Source organism: Monodon monoceros, unplaced genomic scaffold, assembly GCF_005190385.1.
Source record: "Monodon monoceros isolate NGI ecotype Baffin Bay Population unplaced genomic scaffold, NGI_Narwhal_1 Super_Scaffold_2, whole genome shotgun sequence".
Classification (NCBI taxonomy): domain Eukaryota; kingdom Metazoa; phylum Chordata; class Mammalia; order Artiodactyla; family Monodontidae; genus Monodon; species Monodon monoceros.
The window spans coordinates 51338249-51349333 of record NW_021703776.1 but is presented as its reverse complement, the minus strand read 5'-3'; positions in this window follow the sequence as shown (position 1 = coordinate 51349333).

Here is an 11085-nt window from a genome sequence, read left to right as displayed (position 1 = left end):
ATTGCTTCACAATACTGTGTTAGTTTGTGTTGTACAACTAAGTGAATCAGCCATATGCATACATGTATCTCCATATCCCCTCCCTCTTGAGCCTCTCTCCCACTCACCCTCCCTATCCCACCCCTCTAGGTCATGGCAAAGCACCAAGCCTATCTCCCTGTGCTATGCTGCTGCTTCCCACCAGCCAACTATTTTACATTTGGTAGTGTATATATGTTGATGCTACTCTCATTTCACCCCAGCTTCCCTGCCCCGCTATGTCCTCAAGTCTTTTCTCTATGTCTACGTCTTTATTCCTGCCCTGCCCCTAGGTTCATCAGTACCATTTTTTCTTTTTAGATTCCACATGTATGTGTTCGCATATGGTATTTGTTTTCCTCTTTCTGACTTCCTTCACTCTGTATGACAGACTCTAGGTCCATCCACCTCAGTACAAATAACTCGATTTCACTTCTTTTTATGGCTGAGTAATATTCCATTGCATGTATTTTCCACATCTTCTTTATCCATTCATCTGTCGATGGACACTTAGGTTGCTTCCATGTCCTGGCTATTGTAAATAGTGCTGCAATGAACACTGTGGTACATGTCTCTTTTTGAATTATGGTTTTCTCAGGGTATATGCCCAGTAGTGGGATTGCTGGGTAATATGGTAGTTCTATTTTTAGTTTTTAATGAACCTCCATACTGTTCTCCATAGTTGTTGTATCAATTTACATTCCCACCAACAGTGCAGGAGGGTTCCTTTTTCACCACACCCTTTCCAGCATTTATTGTTTCTAGATTTTTTTGATAATGGCCATTCTAACCAGCGTGAGGTGATACCGCATTGTAGTTTTGATTTGCATTTCTCTAATAATTAGTCATGTTGAGCATCTTTTCATGTGCTTCTTGGCCATCTGGATGTCTTCTTTGTTGAAATGTCTATTTAGGTCTTCCACCCATTTTTTAATTGAATTGTTTGTTTTTTTGATATTGAGCTCCATGAGCTGTTTGTATATTTTGGAGATTAATCCTTTGTCCGTTGTTCCATTTGCAAACATTTTCTCCCATTCTGAGGGTTGTCTTTTTGTCTTGTTTATGGTTTCCTTTGCTGTGCAAAAGCATTGAAGTTTCATTAGGTCCCATTTGTTTATTTTTGTTTTTGTTTCCATTACTCTAGGAGGTGGGTCAAAAAAGATCTTGCTGTGGTTTATGTCAAAGAGTGTTTTTCCTATGTTTTCCTCTAAGAGTTTTATAGTGTCTGGTCTTATATTTAGGTCTTTAATCCATTTTGAGTTTATTTTTGTATATGGTGTTAGGTAGTGTTCAAATTTCATTCTTTTACATGTAGCTGTCCAGTTTTCCCAGCACCACTTATTGAAGAGGCTGCCTTTTCTCCATTGTATGTTCTTGCCTCCTTTGTCATAAATTATGTGACCATATGTGGGTGGGTTTATCTCTGCACTTTCTATCCTGTACCATTTAGCTAGATTTCTGTTTTTGTGCCAGTACCATACTGTGTTGATTACTGTAGCTTTGTAGTATAGTTTGAAGTCAGGGAGCCTGATTCCTCCAGCTCCATTTTTCTTTCTCAAGATTGCTTTGGCTATTCGGGGTCTTGGTGCATTCTTAATAAACAGCACATCTTTAAAATCTTCTCAGACCATCATCATTCCTCTTAATATTCTCTAGCACCACAGCTATTCCCAGAAACTCTAACTTTTCAGAGTTCCCTGCCCTCCAAAACTTCTGTGACAGCTTCCCCATATGCCTTTCCTCTCTATCTTCTTTCTTTCCTTCTTCTGTAGCTTATTATTATGTAGCTCCATGTAGCCTTTCTGGTTTCATTTGTTTTGTTTGTTTAGACTTACAATTGAATTTTGGATAGCAAACAATAGCCCCAAGCGGCCAAAAAGAGAGAATCCTTTCTCTTAAGTGTAGGTGGACTGTCAAGAAAAGAGGGAGCCTATGAATGTCCGTAAATTAGTAATTATGACTTCCTTACACAATTGGTTAATAATTTTATCTCTGTTACACTAATAAGAATAGTGTGCTTTATATTAGAGTTTCCCTATTAGATGTGGAGGATTTTCTTAGGGGTAACTGGGGTGTAGATCCACCTGTGAATTCTGAAATAATAGATATAGAGAAGCTTTCTGGAACTGCTTTGTAGACTATTATTCCTCTAAATTCTACAGAGATATAGGACAATTTGATGCTTAGTCCTTTTGAGATTAGAGGAAATATGTTTTTAAATCTGCATCTTATTGTTAATTTTTAGCTAGAATCACAGCACATTTGGTCCCCTACATCTAGCTTGGGGGGTGTTATTTACACCATTTAGAAGACCTGAGGTAAACTGGATATCATCAAAAACACAGCCAATAAAAATAACATATGACTAATTGGGGATTACTGTGGGCCAGGCAACACCATGGAGAATTTAAGGGTAGAAAAGCCAAAGGAAAGGTTTAGGGCTCAGGGGGTTAGATATTTACCATAATGAGGGACCAGCTTCCTGAAGGGAACAGTTACAGAAAGAATGGTATGCTGGTACGGCAGGCATTGAGAGAGCAGTTGGAAAAGGGCATTATGGATTATTGTTATTTCTAATCACTGTGATCCAAGCAATCCAGAATTATGTACAGTTCAGGCATGCAATATATGTCTTCACAGTAAATGTTTCTATAAGCATATGTTATAAAAACTAGGAGTATAATTGTGGCATCAACTAATTTCATAATTTTTTTTACAAAATAAAGCCATCACATGCTTCATTCAACAAGTATCTGATGAGCACTCACTGCTTGCCAGGTGCTGAGCTAGGTTTGGAGTTGCAGTGGAAAACAAGTAGACAAGGCCCTAGAGGTGGGAGACAGACAGTAAATAAGTAAACAGATATATAAAGAAAAGGGATTGTTTCAGATAGTGTCAAGTGTTATGAAAATAATAAAATAGAAGATGACCAAGAGGTGGCTACTATCTTAGACATGGTGGTCCGGAAGACACCTCTGAAGAGATGACATTTCAGCAGGGATTAAAACGATATGAAAGAGTTGGCCAAGAAGATAAGAAGATGTCAGGCAGAGGGAACAGCTAGCAGAAAGGCCTTAAATTTGGTACATGTTTAGTGTGTCAAGAGAACATCATGAAAAAATTTTCAGGGACCAAGTCATGTGAGGCTTTATAGCTCTGGATTTTACTCTAATAGCAATGAGTAGATATTGGTGAATTTTAAGCTACAAAAGAAAATAATCTGATTTATGTTTTCAAAGGATCCCACAGGCTACTCTGTGGAGTATGAACCAAAGAGGTCAAGGGTGTAAGCAGGAATCAATTGGGAGGTTTTTACTACAGTCCAGGCAGAGGATATATAAAGGTAAGAGTGAAGATGGTAAGAGGGTATTGGAACTGGGCAATATTTAGGAGGTTTGGCCAACTAGATTCTTGATGGATTGGATATGAGAAATCAGGATTGGATATGAGAAATCAGGAAGAGTGGAACTGAGGTTGATTCTGAGGGTTTGGGCTTCATCAGTTAGTTATGATGATTCTAATAACTAAGATGGGGATAACTGGGGAAAGATGATGTTATGGAAGTGGTGGGAGTTGGGGTCCATAAACTACCTATGCTTACATGGATGAGTTTTGCAGGAGCCTTGAATGCCCTTAAGTGGAATGAAAATTTTTGGTATATATTCACAGGGACTTCAGGTTGGGAGCATACACAAGTTTCATCAAATTCTTAAGAGAATTTGAAAAGTTATCTCCAGAAAGCAAAGTTAGGCATTCCTAACATATTACCCTCTGGATTTTCTTTTTCTTCTTCCTTTCTTTTCTGCTTACAATTATGTAAAAGCAGAAAAGAGAGTAGAGACTGAATTGTTAGTAAAGAAAAATATATGTAAAGAAAAGGACACATTTTGAAAGTTAGCTCTCTTTTTAATTTTACTTCATTGAGAATATAAGTACATATACAGGGTAGACTTGAAAAGATTTCTGGATTCCATTTTAATTTCCTTGCTACATTTAAGATCCGTTAGCAGTCCTAGGTGTAGGCTAGTCTGTAGCATTCCTGGGCTCTCCTACTAGGCCAAACACATATCTTCTCCTTCTTTGCCATGTCCAAGGGACATCTTATACCTTGGGTGTTTTGAGCTCTCCCACTGAGGTACAGCTAAGGGTAACTCTTGCACTCCTTTCTATAAATAGGCATTTTATCAGATGAGGTTCAGCCAAGGAAACAACACTATGAATAGAATGGAGTAAGGGACTAATATGGGTATTAGAACTTACACGATTGTGTGAGAAGCTGAGGAAATACAGGTGTGAATGCGAACACCTGGAGGATTAGAGAAAAGCCAATAAGGGACCATAAAGAGAGCTGTGGAAGGCTGTTGCCCCTGCATCTGGCAGTGGGCCTGAAGTCACCATAAGTTAGTAAGTCAGAGAGTCAGGAAGAAAAGTTGGACAGACAGTTGGGTAGAGCATGGGCACATTTTTCTTCCACAAGGACAAACTGGAAACTACACTGGTCACTCATTATGTCAAACTCCAAGGATGCAGACCACCTGCAGAAAAAGTTGGTGCTTTTGACGGCCTTGCTACACATGCTACTTGCCCAGGAACTGGAAAAGCTGAAGGAGGAGATCTTATAGGAATAAGAGAAGCTATGGGCCTGGGTGCTGCTCCATGTGAACAAGGTGAGCCAGAACATCAGGAACCACACATACACACACACACTCAGGTGTGTGCACATATGCAAGCATGTGTTGAGCAATGCCTGGGACCCTGCAGTAACCTCCTGCATAACGACTGCTGCTTCTCCCTTCCAAATCTCGTGCAAATTTCTCTAATGGCCAACTCTAAACTGAAACTACTAAAGGGAAGGGAATTCTGGGAGCCATAGTTCCTCATGAATTGACACAGTACTAAATTACCACAGTCATGTTCTTCACCAAACATACCATGAGAAAGAAGGCAGTGATTCACTTTGACCCCAATTATGGCCCTACTTAAAAAGACATGAAGTGGGCTTCCCTGGTGGTGCAGTGGTTGAGAGTCCGCCTGCCGATGCAGGGGACATGGGTTCGTGCCCCGGTCTGGGAAGATCCCACATGCCGCGGAGCAGCTGGGCCCGTGAGCCATGGCCGCTGAGCCTGCGCGTCCAGAGCCTGTGCTCCGCAACAGGAAAGGCCACAACAGTGACAGGCCCGAGTACCGCAGAAAAAAAAAGACATGAAATGAGGTTGGATGTATTTAAGTATATGGAGTGTGAAGGGACAAAATAACTCAATGAACTCAACTTTCTGGTTCCAACAACCCAACAGTTCCATCTGAAGTTCTCAGACATTATGACTAGCACTAACATAGCAGTTTTTATAAACTTGGGCTACAGTTGTTAGTAAAATGCGGGGCTGGATGGACCACAGTGGTAATTCCTATGTGCCTATATAAATAAAATGGGTCAAGATTACTCAATTTTATATCCTACCTAATTCTGCTACAGCCTATTACATCTAGCCTCACAGTAATGTTTTATAAGTAATCTTTGTTTGCTTTCTTGTCCCAACACTTTAATATCTTAGGAGGAAGTAATACGAAATTGATGTAGTTATTGGTTTTTCTACTCTGTGAACTGTAATTTCTATACATCATAGATCTCATCTTCTTTTAACAAAAAGAGTATTTATCAGCTAATAAGACACCATTTTCCTTTGATTAAGAAAAACTACCTTTCATCTGTGAGAGAATTTTCTGTCAAAAATATTATATGGCAAGATTGATAATATTAACATTATTTTCTAAGATGACATTTCATGTGAGATGATTTCCTTAATGAAGTTATGCAATCATTCCTATCTGTTGGAAAGACAATTTACACAGTAGCTAAAGAGAAGTCCAAATTTGAAATGAATGGCACACAAGAGAGCAGTTTTCACAGTCCAAGATCAGCCCTCAGAGGTTTACTTGAAGGATTATTATTATTTCTTTTACATATCAGAAGGGGAAAAATAATAAAAGAGGTGGGAAATATCATCCCCCAAATATATATCAGTTATTATAATACAAAAGTTGTAAAGAGAAAAATTCATATTAATTCCTTCTCCAGCTCCCCATAACTAAATTATTAATTAACTAAGAAGAGAAATGACAACTTTTGGATCACTCAGAGAGGCAAGAAAGAATAGAAAATAATGTGTTAATGTTTTAGTCAAACTCAATTCCAGCCCCCAATTTCTTATTTTTCAAAGAGGGAATATCTTAGGATATTGAATGACAAGTTACAGCTGACACATCAAGGGAATGGAGATACTTCTTACCAAAGTAAGGTGCCAGACCCAAATTCAGATTTTTAAAGGAAACGTTCACAAAATTCCTGGACCTCTCATGTCCTCCATCCCTGATGGGCAGGGATTTGAGTGTGCCTGTTCCCTTTCCTCATACTCATTTGGATGTGCCTCCGAGAAGCCTACCGAGAGAACTTACTGCCTTACCTCTGCAGTGGTGAGGCAAAATGACTGTAGTCTTGACTCAAGACTACAGAGAAGTTAAGCAGCCTAGAGATTGGCTCACCAACTGCTTTGATGGTAATGGCGGAGAGTTTCTTTTCTTTGGGGATTGGCCTGCACTCTCAAATTTGCCCAGGTAAAGTCTACATGAGGGTTTCCCATGGCCTGGAGGTGGGTAGTATATGAGGAAGAGCTCACCTTGGATTCAGTCCAACAGGGCTACAGAAAGGGATCAAGGGGCCTGATCCACAAGGATAAGATCTATGTGGACCCTGATTTCTAGAGGTAGCAAGGGCAAGGAGAGTCTAAATCTACCACTCAAATAGAGATCTATCCATTAGGAAACCAGAGGTGAGAGGCTCCAGTGATGGGACTCTTCCAAGTACCCACAAAAGCACCTATGAGAGAGTCAGCCCTAAATATTTCTCGATCCCAGGACCTCATATCTAGCCCACCAAACAAAGTTCAAGTAAGGATTTTCTTATTATCTTTTTCTTTCTCCCTTTCATGGTCCAACCAAACCTGGAAAGGTCTAAAGCCAAGGTTAGCAAGCTGGCAACTAAATCCAGCAATAGCTGAGAGAGGGGAAAAGATGTAACTCTTAAGTTAAATGCAGAGTTTCAATTGTTATACAGGAACCAACACTCTAATTTCTGAATCCAGACAGTGTTTTGGGCCTTCAAATATCTTCAGGAATGCTTATTATCTAAGAGTGAGTGGCAATCTTAGAACTCTAATTAAATGGTGGGGGGAAGCTTCCATCACTGAAAAAATTTAAAGAGATAATGGGAAGCAAAAAAACCCTACATATATATATATATATATATATATATATATATGTTTTATTAGGTCTTATGCTTAGGGCTTGTTCAATGTAAAATGTAATGAAAGCGTAAAATATTTAATTTAAAGAGATAATGGGAAGCCAAAAAATGTGTTTTATTAGGTTTTATGTTTAGGGTTTGTTCGATGTTAAAGTAATTTAAAAAAATCATTCACATATAAAGCTTATACCAGCTCTATCCTATAATGCTCCCTAGAGTAAACAACTTATTCTTTACTCTCTCTAGACATAGCCTTATCCTCTCCTTTGTTCAACTACTGCCATGTCCTTCTAACTCATCAGAAACTGTCTTAGCATTCTGTTAGGTCAAGGGATAGTGGCGGGGGGGCGGCTATGCTTAGTGTAATTGCAAAACACTGTGGGTTTCCCCCAGCCTAAGTATTGTCACATACAAGGGTTAGAGCCTAACCTTTCTTACTAAGAAGTATGTAAAAGCATTACACAGAATAAAAAGTTCTATGGATTATATTAGCTTTTGATACCTTCATTTTTTTCTCCTTTGTTAGCATTGAGTTTGGTCAACAAAAATGGGGTATATCCAATATATCTAATATCCTCTCTAATAGATATTTCCAAGTCAAATAAAATACGGTCTGAGAAAAGGACCTAGTGACTGCAATTTTTGTGAAACAGTAAGAACAGAATTAAAGTTCTAGTGAGTTAAAGACTGAATGGGAGATAAGGAAATAGATATAAGAAATTAATACTAAAATATCTGGGAGCTCTGCAGTAACCAAATGAAAGATTTAGTGCTGTTGCAAGAACTAGACTAAATAAGCAAATGAATTCAAAGGCCAAAAGGAATTATTACCGATTTAATTTTTTAAAAGTATATCTCTTTTAAGTGTCTATGACCCTTAAGAAAGGTTCAAAAAACTGTATATATTTTACGCTCTATAAAACTCTATTTTTTTAAACATCTTTATTGGAGTATAATTGCTCTACAATGGTGCGTTAGCTTCTGCTGTATAACAAAGTGAATCAGCCATACGTATACACATATCCCCATATCCCCTCCCTCTTGCGTCTCCCTCCCACCCACCCTGTCCCACCCCTCTAGGTGGTCACAAAGCACCAAGCTGATCTCCCTGTGCTATGCAGCTACTTCCCACCAGCCATCCATTCTATATTTGGTAGTTATACTCTATAAAACTCTTGAACAAAATGAGTTCTCAATAAACTTCATTTCCAACCATATCCTCCAATAAGTTATGTGTTCTGCACCATCTCAGAGTATATTCTCTGCCATGAGTCTAAGTAGGCTATATAATGAGTGCAATGTGTACAAATGCTGTTCCATTCCAAAGCTGTAGCTTAGCTTACCATGTACAGAGTGATAGTCTAACACACATGCCTAGGACAATGATTTACATATTCTTACAATACCTTTTTCTAGAAGAGAATATTTTAACTGATTAATTTATGATGTGGTAGTAATAAACAAAATAATACAGGAATAAGCTAATATAAACATTAATTTCCTTATTTTGAATTACTATTCAAATTATCTAAGAATTCTATTTCTCAGTAAGTGATTACTGCTTTATGAAATGTCAGTAATAAGTAACAAAGAAAATGGTTTAGGTAAATGAGAATTCAATACACTACCAACTTTCCTGCTGCATGAGTACCCTTGTTTTGGACAAGCAGGAAGCATCATTATCAAAGGCCCTTCTGATAATTCCACTGCCATTCTTATACCTGTAGATGATTAAAAGAAAGTATAAAAAAAAGAGCACTCAGTGACTCATAGTATAGCAGAAGCCCCTTAAAATATTTTTCTTCCTCTAGTACAAATGGTTGACAATGGGGGTCTTCAAAACATGATTCAACTATTTCTTAGGATTTCTATATATATATTTCTAAGAAAATAACCTTTCAGTGATACCCTTCAAATTAAAAACAGGGTGCATTAAAAGCAAAGCAAAATCATGTTCAACAGAAATAAGTTTTTTCCACTCACTATGAATTCAGGTATCAATAATATTAAAATTTGCTTCTTTCATTAACACAACTACTGTGCTTAATTATTCTTACTTAGTTATTCCAGTAACCAAGGCAGTGTTCTAGCACATACCTGAGTGTGTGGTACAAATTAGGAACTTGGTAATTGTTACATGAGTGAATAAATGAAGAAACTATAAATCCTTAGGAAGAAAGGCAATAAATCCACTTTTTTTTTCTTCACATAGGCCTTGTTTCAGGACAATAATTACATGATCTGAGGCCCTTACTTTGACAATACAACATTTTAACTTAGAGATGAAGAACTTAGATGGTGTATAGCTTTCATTTGTTCAGTCCATTTACTTTTATCATCTAGGAGAACTTCATTTTATCGTAGAGTGTAAGACCCCAATTTATAATGATTCTCAGAGTAACAATATTTTTAACAGTATGAAACTAAAAGAATATTTGACGTTAGTTTTGGGGATTATAAGGCTGTGAGTGAGAATAACTTTATGCCCCACTTCAGGTAATTCATATGTCATAGGAATTAGCAATCTTGCTATTGTCTTTCCTAAAAAAAATAAATTAACTAACAAATATTCAGAGAGTATATATTGAGCCAAAGGACCTGTTAGGAAATATAAAAAAGGGTAAGGTGTAGACATCTGAATAGTTGATGGTAACATATCCCCCTTAAAAAAAAATCTTTTCAAGATCAAGGTGGCAATAAGATATAAAGATGGAATGTCCAAGAAAGGAACTTTATAAATGTTTCCATCTGAAACATGGATACAGCAGTCATGCTGAACCCATGAGGGGATCTTGAATCCAGTGATCTGATTAAATCTGTATGTTTAAAGGGAAAAAAACCCCAAAAACTCCTCTGGAGATCATATGGATAAAGGACTATAGTGAACAAGACCGTTGTGTTGTATTATTTTCTTTGTACATGAAAGCTAGTGAAACCTGCTAAGTTGGGTTATAGAATCAATAAAGTAATTAAAGTTAGACTGAATCTTATAGAAACAATGTCAGCTGCTACCTTCTCTTATACAAAGGATAACAAAAAGCCTCCGCTTCTTTCACATATTCCCCCCCATGGAAGGATCTCCCACACTCACGCTTGAATTTTTTTAGTAGAAGCTAGAGCCTTTTATTCATTTCACAATTAGAGATAAAAACTAAAAGTAAATGCCCTGAGAATCAACACACTGACTTAAAATCACATCAGCTTGTAAAATGCAGGTATCGAAGCTATGCCTGAGATCCAGTTTTGATAGGTACTGTGAGGAGAAAGCAGAAGGGTACTTAGTACCTGTAGTAAGAAGAGGCAATTAAAAGAAAGGGAGTGGGGGATGCAGAAAAGGGAGTTTAAGAACTAAAAAAAAAACCCAATTATTTCAACGTTCTATCCTTGGGGTGGCTCCAGAAGAGGAACTGCAGAGAAGAAGCATTTTCTTAGGACGTACTAGTAAATCCAATTTAATGATTACTTCTTGCTAACCTATATCATTATAACAAAAATTGTAGATGATGAAGAGTATCAGAAAGTTAATATCACAGCAAATGCTGAGGTAAATTACCTCTTGAGTAACTATATTAACAGAGAGAAGCAGGATGATTATAAAATAGCATTATAAAGTGTTAGACTTCTTAATTATATTTGTTCATTTTATGCTTAAAGTAATAAACTACACTAAAATGTTTATTAGATTAAATGTAATGTGGTATTCAGGATTGAGTCCTGGAACAGAAAAAGGTTATTGTTGAAAAACTAGTGAGATCAAATAAAGTCTA